General features: G+C 55.1%; 1 protein-coding gene across 9 annotated transcripts in view; it reads left to right on the top strand.

Annotated features, from left to right (window-relative positions):
* The first annotated feature begins 4,347 nt into the window (after positions 1-4,347).
* Positions 4,348-11,603, top strand: part of NCOR2 (nuclear receptor corepressor 2) — a 253,677-nt gene continuing 246,421 nt past the window's right edge. For all 9 annotated transcript variants that reach the window (XM_055710891.1, XM_055710843.1, XM_055710884.1 and 6 more), the window contains exon 1: positions 4,348-4,695. The gene's annotated coding sequence lies outside the window, so the exon portion shown is untranslated. The remainder of the gene's footprint in view (positions 4,696-11,603) is intronic.

Genomic DNA, 11,603 nt, shown 5'->3' with positions numbered 1-11,603 from the left:
AAGAGCTATTGGGTGTTTTGGTTTTTTTTTGAAGTGATTTGCTTCTCCAAATTGATTTGGAGTTGAATGCTTTCACTCCATCCACTCTATTATTATTTCTGTGCCATTTATTGAAATAACATGGTAGCCATCTGTAGCCGTGACCACTGGATCTGATATTAGCTTGCAGCGCCGAGGAGCCACAGGTCCTTCGGGAAGAGGTACCACTGCCTGGGAGCAGCGTGCCACAGGCAAGAGGCAGCCACTTGCCCCTGCCTGCTCTCCCCACCAGGTCTGTCCAGCCTCGTCAGTCTGCAAACAGCCCCTCTGCCTATCTACATCACCAGGCAGAAAACATCATTTGTGCTTGCACCAATGCATTTGCTGCTTTTAGCTGAATTTAAAAGCAATCTCTGTATTTATCAGAATTTAAAAGCTGATGCCTTCAGGAGAGACATGACTCTTTTGGGGTCCTGTCTGCCCCTGACACGTTAAAACCTGCAGCAGCCTTAGCACAACTTGCAAGGAGCTGATGCGAGTGTGCAGGTCTGGCGCTGACAGTGTTTTGGGACAGCCAGATGGAGCAATACCCACTGCTGGGCCCTGGCACGGGGCTTGCAAACCCACTCAAACCACTGCGGGGGGGAACAGGCAAGTGCTCAGGACCGCTTGGCCCAGCCGTTTAGGGAGGGAGCCAAGGAAAGAGCCAGAGGAGGAGAGGCCAAACCTTGTGGTTGCAGTCAGGTCTGGCTGGGAAAGCACAACCCTGTTGCAACTGCAGCGTGCTGGGATGCTGATGGGGGTCCCTTCCCCACAGCAGGGCTGACGCACGGGGGTGGCATCGCGTCGCACCTCGGTGGTGAAGGCAGCCCTGCTGCTACCTAGATAATTTCCCGATGTACAGCCACCGTCCAGGATCACTTAGTTTTTCCCCTCTCGGCATATAGCCGAGTGCCACCTACTTCGGGTTATTCATGTCGCGTCATTTGTTTCCATAAACCACGGCCAGCTTGAAGGCAAGATGGAAAAAGGGAGGAGTGATTGTCTCCTGCAGATGGAGCGTGGCATGGGGAGCTGGTAGAAGCCCCAGAACTGCCAGCCAGCTCCCCAGGCTTCTCCTTTCCTGCTCCCCCAAGGTGGCAGGCAGAGATCTGTAGTTGTTGTTTTTTTTTCTGAGACTGATCCACTTCCCCAAGATGAACTCCTGCCCTTCACCCTGCCTGAGACTCACCAAATTCCTCTCGTGCAAGTAAAGGCAGGTCACCGGGGTGGTGGGAAGGCACTTTGTGGGGAGCCACAGTGCATCAGGCAGGGGTGCAAACCTCCCACCACCCCCACCCCTCACCATGCACATCCCCCACCCCCAGTGCCGGGGGGTCCAAAGTCCCTCATCCCTGTGCCGGTACCACAGGTCACACATGGCTGTGGAGGGTAAACCCCCGCTGTGGTTTCCACACACATTGGACCTAGTGGGCTGATGCTCCAATAAAATCAATTACAAGATGACTTAGTTTAAAGGCTGCAGCTTGCTTGAGTGTAACTACCTTCCCCTGAAGCTTTGCATGGGAGGGTGGTTTCAGAGCGGGGGTGGCTCCTGTTTTGCATCTCGCTTCTTTTCCTGGAGGAGTTTAGGTGAACCTAAGCGAGAAAATACCCCGATCTCTTGCGTTTGTGCCGGGCAAATGGGGCAAGTTTAATGTAAAACATCTGAATACTCTGAGGCAGGACTCCAGTTTTCTGCTGAGATCTGAAATCCTCGTCTTTGCTGCTGGATGTTTCAGAGGCTCCTCGCATTACCATTTTATCTGATGGAATAGCTATCAACGGCAGCTTCGAAGTGAAACGCCACAGAAAATCTGTGTAAGCTATCTGCAGCCTCGCAGCACAGATATACTTTGATTACAGCAACAGCCTGGCTCTGTCTTCTGTGTTTAACGTGTGTGTACGTGTCCGGCTGCGGCACAGCAACTCACGCCAGCTCTCCCTCCACTCCGTGATGCTCAAGGCAGGCTCACTGTTGTCTTTGCTTTTGGGAAGCCACAGCTGCCAGAGCCTTGGGATGCTACCACAATCTCACCCGTGATTTAACCAGAGCGAGAAGCTTCCAGCTTCCACAATTGCAGGGAAAAAGCTTGAAAACACTAAGCCTCAAGGCTCTGAAAGCCAGAACCCCGTTGCAAAGAGCACACCGTTGCTGCCCGGTGTTTGCAAGGCCGTTATTTCAAAGCCAAGCTCATTGTTTTTACCTTGTGATGGGGAAGGGGTTTGCTTTCCCGGGATCAGCAATACGGTACAAATGCATCCAGCCTCTTGCATTAAGGAGAGTCACATGCTCCTCGTTAGGAAGTTGTTAAGATGAGGATGATGAAGACAGGATCTAGCCCAGAGGGGTTCACCGCTTGGTCTTGCCCCACACTTGAAGTCACTTAGCCCCACAGCATTGGGGCAACCATTATTCTGGGGTATTAATGGGTAGTTTGGGTATGATTTGGGGTATTTGGGGATTACTGTGTGCAGTGGTTTTGCAGAATGGTTTTATAAACACACTGGGATCTGGTAGCTGCTAGGTACAGACGGCCAGGCTGCCAGAAGATGTAGAAATGCAAAAGGAAATCATCCCCGCGATTACAGGAGCAATGCTGCGGCGAGAAGCTTGTATTCACATCACAATCCCAGCTCAGCAATTCCCTTTGGGACTGTGGCCTTCTGGACATAGGAACACAGGCAAAAAATCCATCTGTACTCCGGCAGGATATTCAGCATAGCTGGAAAGTGTGTTCAGCCCTGAGGGTTTTTTTGTAAATACATTTGATTATAGTGTTATTCTAAGGTCACTGGAATCTAAAAGCCTGGCTCCTGGCTCCTGTAAAATTAATGTCCTGAGTCTTTTTGCTGTGGTACGGGACTTGCCTTCCATTCATTAAGTAAAACGTCACAGATATTAAAAAAAAAAAAAAAAAAAAAAGCTCAAGAAATGCTAAATGGCTGGAGCAGAGACACCCCGCAATGCAGCACGGATAAATTGGGGGTTTTTTTCTTCCAAGATAAACGCATCTTCAAGAGGAAGATCTGATCTGCTGCTTCGCTTCACAGGATGCTCAGCCTGCGAGACGAACGCTTACGAGCAAGGACGTGAACCGCATGGAAGGTGCTGCCTGGAGCCACCAGACACCCAGCTGCTGCCGGCGCGGGAAGGCAACTTTTCCTGCTTTTCCTGGTGCGTTGGGCTCCTTTGAGGCAGTTTGACTTGTGCTCATGACCTTTCTACTCGCACCAAGGTTGTGCCTGTGCTCCATATGGAGCCAGGTGACTTCAGGAGACTGAACCCGGGCCTGGGGACTTCTCTCTGGCACACGGCAGTGCAGCTGGAGCAGGGCAGGGAATGCAGTGAGCCACCCTCCCAGCAAAAACGCCACTCCTTGGAGATGCAGGAAAAGTGGAATAAAGCGTGGGGAGCAGAGCGGCAGGGAACCCGTGCCTGCCCACCTCTGCCCACATCCCCTGCTGCCTTTGGGAGCGGGGCGGGAGAAGCGGAGGATGACAAGATGCTTTTCCAGCTTTTGGGGTGATGCATCACCTGTGGCAGGGAGGGGATGGATGCGCCCAGGCGGGGGGCACCCAGCCACGGGGCAGGAACGGTGGTGGCTGAGGGGCAAGGCCTTCCGCATCCCCCTGAGAGGATGGAGAGGAAGAAAAAGTATGAAAAAGCAGGATGTTAGTAAAAAGCAGAAGTTGGGGGGTGACACTGGAAGATAGGAACAGCGTGGGAGCCACCTGGGTCGCCTCGGTGCCTGGCTCTGGGGGCATCAGCTTGTTAAACCGCGCAGAGTTCCCTGCGACCCGCCGCCCCCCCCCCCCCCCCCCCGGCCCCCCAACCCGGGAAGGCGCCCGGTGCGGCCGGGATGGCAGCGTGGACCCTGGTTGGGCTGGGAAGGCAGCGAGCAGCCTTGCCCCGGAGACCCCCCCCTGCGGGAGACACCGGGGGCTCCCTGCTGCGGGACGGCCCCGCCACCGGCCTCCCCGGGCTGGCGCTTCGCCCGCTGGTCGCGGTGAAGAACCCGAGGGGCCATGGACCCCCCCCCGCCCCTTAAGCACCGGTGTCTGACAAGGCACCGGGAGGGTCTTGTCACCCCCAAAATTATTAATGACGCTGAGCGGCATTAAGGCGGCCCGCGACGCCAGCACGGCCGGTGGCACCGATGGCACCGGTGCAGGTGGCAATCGGTCGAGCCGGTGGCCCGCGTGCCCAGCACCCCTGCGGGGGGCCCTCGCCCAGCGGGCACCCGGCGGGCGGACGCGGCCCCTTTAAGGCGCGCGGGAGGCGCGGCCCCGCCCCGCCCCGCCCCGCCCGGCCGCCGGGGCGGCTGTGGGGCGGCCTGAGGGACCGCCGCCGCCTGCCGCCGCCTCCCGCCGCGCCGCGCCGAGGCAGGGCAGGGCGCTGCTGGGCCAGCGCTGCGGCGGAGGGCGGCCCGGCCCGGCCCGGCCCGGCCCCGCGGGCGGGCGGACCGACCCACCGGCAGAGCGACCGACGGGCGGACGGACTGACGGACGGGGAGCCTGGCGGGGGAGCAGCCCCATGGCTCTGGATTTATAAACACGGCGCAGATGGCGGGGCCGGGGCCCCGCGCCGAGCGCTGCCCCGCCGGCCGCTGAGGCGGGAGGCGAGGCCCAGAGGGAGCGGCGGCCATGGGGGGCGGCAGCTGCCGGCGGGATTAGGTAAGGCGGGGGGGCCCGGGCGTGGCGCTGCCCGGGGCGGGCCGGGGGCCGGGGGACCCTCGAGTGAGGCCGGGCCGCTCCCCGCCAGGTAGGGCTGCGGGCCGCCGCCGTTACGTAAAACCGAAAATGTGCCGCGGGAGCTGGCGGCCGCCGGAGAAACTTTTTTTTCCTCTTTTCCCCCTTGTTTTTCCTCCTGCTTCCCTCAGGGGACAGCTCTGCGCGGGGAGCTTCGGGCCCGGGGGTGCCCGCACTCCGCCAACTCGCGGGGACACCCCGCCTGCGGGCCGGGGGCACCCCACGGCCCCTCCCCGCCTCGGCCCCGGCCCTGCCCCGCACGCCCCGGCGGCCCGCAGCGGGGGGGGACGCGGCCCCGGGAACCGGCCACCTGCCCGGCAGGGGCACCTTACGGGCCTCACCCCCGCCCCCCCCCAACCCCATCCTGCCCCGGCCCTGTCCCGCACGCCGCCTGGCGGCCCGCAGTGGGGGGGTGCGGGGGGGTTCGCAGCCCCGGGAACCGGCCACCTACCCGGCGGGGGTGGCCCCGGGGGGCGGCCAGGTCCTCCCCGGACCGTGCGGCTGGTGGGTAAATGCTGGTGGTGGGTACACGAGGCTGGTGTCTGCAGGCAACAAGTGTATGTCTTGCTGGAGCCCAGCTGCAGTCTCTGGAGTGACTGGCTTTTTTTCTCCATTTTTCCGTCGATTCTTAGAATCCCCGGTGCCCTCTTCTCCCTCGGCCCTTCCTCCTGCTCCCTTGCCCTGACAATGCACAAAGAGCAGGCTGCAGTGGGTGCAGGCAGCTGCCTGCCATGTGGGCTGCTGCCAAAGCCACTGAAGCAGCAAAACCTCCAGGACCGGGGCTCGCGCCGCCTGGGCCGGGGGGCTGCGTTGACCCCCCCGACCGCCCCCGTCCTTCCACTGCCTCCAGCCCCACGGCTGGCCCTGCCTGTGCGGCCCCGCATGCCTGCGCTGGCGGCTGGGGCTGCTCCCTCAGCCGTGTGGTTTGGGTCAGCTCAAGAATTTGCCTGAAGAGCAGGATGGTGATCTGTGCAGCGGGGATCTCCAGTGCCACCCTTTCGGTTTACCAGTGTTCGTGGTTTGAACTCTTTCTGCGACCTCTCCCTCGGTATTCGCGTGAGGCATGAGCTCTGAACGCCTGAAAACGTCGGGGGTTTGCTGAATCTGGTATTTTTAATCCGGCTTTGGTGGATGTGATGGTGTTCTGCTGCTGTTCCTTGGCTGCATTGGGTGAGAGTGTTTCCATTTAGCGGAGGGCTTTTATCAGCAAGGTTAAGTTTTAGTTTGCTGCATGCCTTACAGATAAACATTTGGTACTACTGCTAATTCATAAAGGGAAGTGAGTTGAGACAACTGGGTAAGTATTTCCATCTCTTCTGAAGGTGGTGACAGAGCTCTTGGAGGGCTTTAGTGAAGACATGCTTTCCTGGATGGTTTTCATGGAGTTGTGCTCAGTTCTCTGGATTTCAATGCTGACTCCTTGGTGACTTTGGGACCTAGCTCAGCTTCCCGTGTGCCTGCATTTGCCAGCTCTGCGCAGAAGCCGTTCCTTGGGTGGGGAACACGGTAAGCAAGGCTGGCAAAGTGTTTTGGGGCTGAGTCTTGAGAAGCCATGGGAGGGAAGTTCTGTGTGTGACAATATTTTATAACTTCAGTTGAGTAAGTTTTAGTATGAGAGAGACTCTTGCAAAACGCATTTAGTTTATTGAAAGCAAATGCACTCAAACCTCAGTTTGTTGTTGCCAAAAGGGAAAAAGTAGAAGCTATTTTTGGTGCGAGAGAGGAGATGGGGCACGCACATGTCTGGGGCAGGAAAACACTGGTACTTTGTTCTTCTGGCTTCATGTGGGTGGTGGTTTCTGTTATTTAGCTGTGTGTTTCTGCCAAGTTGCAAAATATACCTGGTTCTGAAAACCCTGTGGAGGTCAGGGCCGGCTCTGCGCAGCTGGTTCTGGGCCCATGTGGGAACACCTCCCACGCTGGCATCTCCAGCGCTGGAAAAGTGGGTGGATGCTTCTGGCTTCACACCTTTGAGTGCCAGGGAGGTGACTGGCATTTTTTCACGACAGGATCCGGACTGAAACCGTAAACTTGTTTCATGCAAGCCACCGAGCAGCTGCTGCTTGGCAGTACCTTTCCCTTGCTAATGGTGGTGGTTGGATTTGAACCAAGTTGCCTTGCGTGGAGGTTGTACCAGTCCCTGGAGCCATCCTGAGCTAAATCCAAAGAGGAATTGGTTCAGGCTGTGCTCATGTCTTGTAATTAGGAGATCCAGTCTGGTAAAGGCAGTTTTGTTTTGATTGGAGATGAAGGTGTGCAATGCAGATGTTAAGAGAGCTACCCATCTCATCCTCACGGCAGCTCTGGACTGCGCTAGCTGGAATTGGGTCATAGGAGATGGCTTCATCTTTTGTGACATGGCTGTAAATTATTTGTCGCCTTGATGGCTCCTGGTGTTCTTCCCGCAGCTGGTTCTGGTTGTTAATGGCCTCTGCTGGAACGCAGTCCTATTTGTGGCCAGGTCATCCTGGGGAGAAACCTGCTTGAAGTCAAGCATAATTTACATGTTTGAGATAGTGTCAGCTTTCACAGCTCTTTGGGGAGGAGGAAAGTTACAATTTGCCCAGTTTCTAGATGAGTAGGTAGGAAAGGAAGGATTAAATTGGTAAATTTTCAGAAGTGGGTTTCTGGCAGCTGACTTAAGCAGTTGTAAAGGGGGGGGGGGGGGGGGGTGGTTACAGCTTTGAGAGGGCCTGTGCTTGAGGTGCACTACTACCCATCCCTATCCCGATGTCTCATTCTGACCAGATCACTAGATGTGTCTGAAAATTGAGGCCAGGAAGGTTATGGGAAGTTCAGTGTGTTAGAGCAAGACTGCTGGAGAGCTAGTGGAGTCTTTTTCCTCAGGAGTGCTTTGCCCATTTCAGTGTGAGGGCTTGTTTACTCCCAGTGGCAAAGTACTGGTTCCCGCCTGGGCTTGTGCCTGCAAGCAGTCATCCCCCAAATGCAGAGCGCGGACTAGATGCAGGGGTATTCCAGGATGGAAATCCAGGGCAACGTGTTTTTAAAACGACTGTTATCTTTGGGCAGCTGCATTTGTGTGAACTGTGGCTCGCTTCAGTCTTCAGTAAGAGATTTCAATGGAGAGCAGGGGCAGCTCTAAGAGAACTAGAAATGAGGTACAGCAGCACCCAAGTTGCCTCTGTGATTAGCGACTGAGGCTTTTGCAGCCGCTTAAGGATTTGGGCATCGTGAGGTCATGGATTCTTGTCTAGGATGCTGTGGCACAGGCTCTTGCATGGCTTTGAAGTGCCCTTGCTGCATATTAATATAGGAAGGTGGTGGAGAATTGCTGCTGATGGCTGGGCTTGTGCTGGCACAAAGGTGTCGGGGTCTCTGATTTTTCCTGTAATGTCAAAGGGATATATCTTTGCACCTCAGTAGGAAATGAAAAGGTGTATCGTTTAATGAGCATGGCTAGAGCAGGGATGCTTCCTAAAAAAGGACTGAAGAGGGGAGCTGGAGCTCCAGAGCAAAGGGCATGGAAATGCATGCAAAAGCCTGGTCAGGGTGAGGGAGGGATCTGGTAGAAAGGGGAGGAGGGCAGAAGAGCAGAAGGAAATGAGTGATTTGGCAGTTTTGGGAAGTGAGCCCTGACCCGCATGCGAGGCAGCAGCGGGACTGTACTGGGAATTGAGAAATCTGGGTTGCTCCCCTAGTCCTGCTGCCCACCCCACTTGCCACTTCCCTTCTCGAGGCCACCAGTTCTCTCTTCTTGACAACCTGCCACTGGCAGCTGGAGGCTCCCTGGGGTCTGGGCTTATTAAAGACGAGGACTGGGTGTTTTTGGTGAGCAGGAGAGCTTCTACCCCTGCCATTGTCACGGTGGGAGGCTTAGGGAGATGGGACATGGTTGTGGCTGTGCAGACAGGAAGAGAAGCAGTTTGCTGTGGACCCTGCCACTAACAGCATGTACTTGGCCACTGGTCTGAATTTGGCTTGGAGTGGTGACCAGTGCTGGAGGGAAAGCAGTAAAGGCAGAGCTAGGTGGCCACGTCTATGATTGCTACCACAGTGCTAGGGCTAGTGGAGAGCTCAAGCATGGAGTGGGGGGATGACAGGGAGAGCAAAGCAATCGGCACAGTTACATGCCTGCTGGGTGGCACGGAGGATGCTGATAATGGTTAGTGCTCTCAAGCGCTTTATAGCTGCGGAGCGCTGAACAAACATTAACGAATGTAAAGGATAGAAGCTTTGTCTAGTTACAGGGAAGGGAAGTTAACTCCAAATTAACTTTATGATCCGTGAAACTGAAGGTTATTTAAAAAAATAATAACATAAATGGAAATGCTGAAGTTTTCCAGAGTCGCTGAGTACGCTGCTTGTTGTTTAATGCCTTCCATTTTTTCACTCCCAGTCTGTGTTTTTGGCTCGGGAACAAATTACAAGCAATATCAGCTTACGCTTGGATTTGAACCCACATTACTCTCAGTCAGCTGAAATATTTCCCCTTATCGCCGCTCCCATAATGTTTATTTTAGACCGGATAGCATCATGGCTTTTCTGCTAGCTGTAGGGAAGAAGCCAGTCTTTGGAACAGCCCAGCACCTTGGAAAGAAATTATCTGGAAGCCGGTTCGGTTTCGGAATGACGTACGGCTTCGTTTTCCACTGAGTGCTTTATGCCAGGCTGTATCCCAGAACAGTTTGCGGCGTTAAAAACCCAGGAGGCGGCAGATGGATGAATTGCTGACAGATTTAAAATCGTATGACAAACACAAAGCATGCAGACGTGAGGCCAAGGTGGGAGGAAGGTTGCAGGGGGAGGTGGAGGCAGAAAGGGTGAGTAAGTTATTCTGGGCAGGAAGAGATGTGCAGGCAAAGGCAGACTCCAGTGGGTTCAGCCTAGAAGGGGAAGGGAAGGTCTACAAGAGGAGAGATGTGGTGAGGAGCGTGTTCCCATCAAAGGGCAGGGAGCCCTCAGTGTCCTGGACCAGTGGTGGGGAGGAGGAGGAAGGGGCCATGTCCAGCTTTGGTAGCCACGGTGAGGCCAGGAGGAGCAGGGCTGCCCTGGGAGGAGACAATGTGGTGGGGCCCAAAATGGTTTCCTCCTGTGGGAAGTGGTCTGGGGGAGAGTGCCAGCACCCGCGGAGGCAGGGGCGGTGTGGGTATTGTCTCTGGTAGCTGCAGCCCTGGCTGTGGCTCTCCCGCTGGTGCGTGTGTTGAGGGAGGGAGAGCCGGCAGGATTTCCTCTCTGTGGTGCTGGCTCCCGGGTTAGTAACTAACCAAGCAGTCTAGGTTTATCCTTTCATTGTGGAAGAGAATTATTTACATAATACCACTTGGCGTAATCTTTATTTAGCATTGTTTCCCTGGCGTAACGCTGGACTGAGTGGTGGTGCGCAGAAATGCAGTTTCGGCCCAAATATGTGGGAAGCTTACCCTTACCATCTGGGTGTGCTTCCCCCCTGCCATGCAGGGAGCTGGCTGTAAACTGAAAAAAAAAAAAAAAAAAAATCTCCAGTGGCGTGGTCTTCTGTCACGCAGTTTTTGGGACCCTTACATCTTCTAAACACTGTTTTGTGCAGATGGTGGTGCTGTGCTGGTACCTGAATGCTTCTCACCAGCTTCCTAAGCAACACAGTTAAGGTTTGTCCTGTGCGTGTTAGGGCAAGAGAGCGGTTTGCTTGGTGCTCTTCTGCGTCTCTGCGTTGAAGGCAGAAGGAAAGAAATGTGTCAGCCCGTGGGTGGAGGATGACAGGTTTTGGGAAGGTTCCTGGTGTGGATCAGCCATCGTCTGTGATCAGTCCCTGAGGACTTGCTGTCTCCCAGGTGGGCAGGTTGCGTCCTCCTCAGGGAGTGTGTAATTGCAAGGTCTGGAGGCTTAGGTGGTTGTGCAAAGAGCTGGGGGCCGATTATTGCGGCACACTGTGGTGAAGGACTGAACCCTAGGCTTGGGTTTCAGTGGGATGTTGAATCGGTGAGTGGGGTGAGCAGGCAAAGGCAAGCTTTCTGAAAATCTGCCTGTACCAGTGCTGGCTGGAGAGGGTGGAGGGTCTCTTTACGCTGTGGGATGTGTTGGCTTTTAACAAGCTGGGGCAAACAATGGAAAGTTGGCTTTCTTCTGACAATATTTTAAAAGCTTATAAAATTACTCCACCAGCTACATTTTTGTAGGACCAGGTCTCAGCTGCATGCTGCTTGATCACATTGTAAATAGCTCAGTCTTTGGCCTCTACAGACTTCTCAGGCACATACCTCCCGGTGCAGCAGAAACACCGGTTTAGCACATGGTTTATCGGTGGCAGCACCTGGCTCATGTAGCAGGAGCACTTTGCAGCTCTGCAGAAGTGTTTACTGCTGAGGCCGCGTGATCTCTTTGGCCTGATGTTGCAAGGAGCTGGTTTTGCGAAGGCTGTGAGTCCCCAGTGATTTACATGGGATTAACCTGGAGGCACGCACAGGGTCCAGGCTGGACATTGGCATGAGATGGCCTCTCCTGTGAGCCGTGCTGGAGGGTGATGCAGATCCTGTGTCCATTTTATGCGGGTGATGTGGATGTTACCCCATTAAGCCTGAAACTTGCTGGAACAAAGGTAACTTGTTAACTCCCTCCTTGAACCACTTATACCTGGCAGGGTGAGTTTGCATTGGATCAGCGTTGAGATGTGTGACTGCAGCATTCCTGATCCACTGCTTGGAGCCCTAAAGCTTCGTCTACTGACTCTTCAAGCCTCTGCCGTTACTGTCATGCAATTCATGGTATCATGTGGTAGGCAAATCTTGGGTGTGTAACAGAGCAGTGGTGTTTGGTATCAGAGCTGTGCGCTTGGGAAGTTTCTTCAGTCTTTTGCCTGGGGGTGTTTTTCCTGCATTGAGACCTTAAATAACTGT

This window comes from Falco cherrug, chromosome 1 (assembly GCF_023634085.1).
Source record: "Falco cherrug isolate bFalChe1 chromosome 1, bFalChe1.pri, whole genome shotgun sequence".
Classification (NCBI taxonomy): Eukaryota; Metazoa; Chordata; class Aves; order Falconiformes; family Falconidae; genus Falco; species Falco cherrug.
Note: the sequence above shows the minus strand (reverse complement) of the source record. Positions and strands in the feature narration are given on the sequence as shown.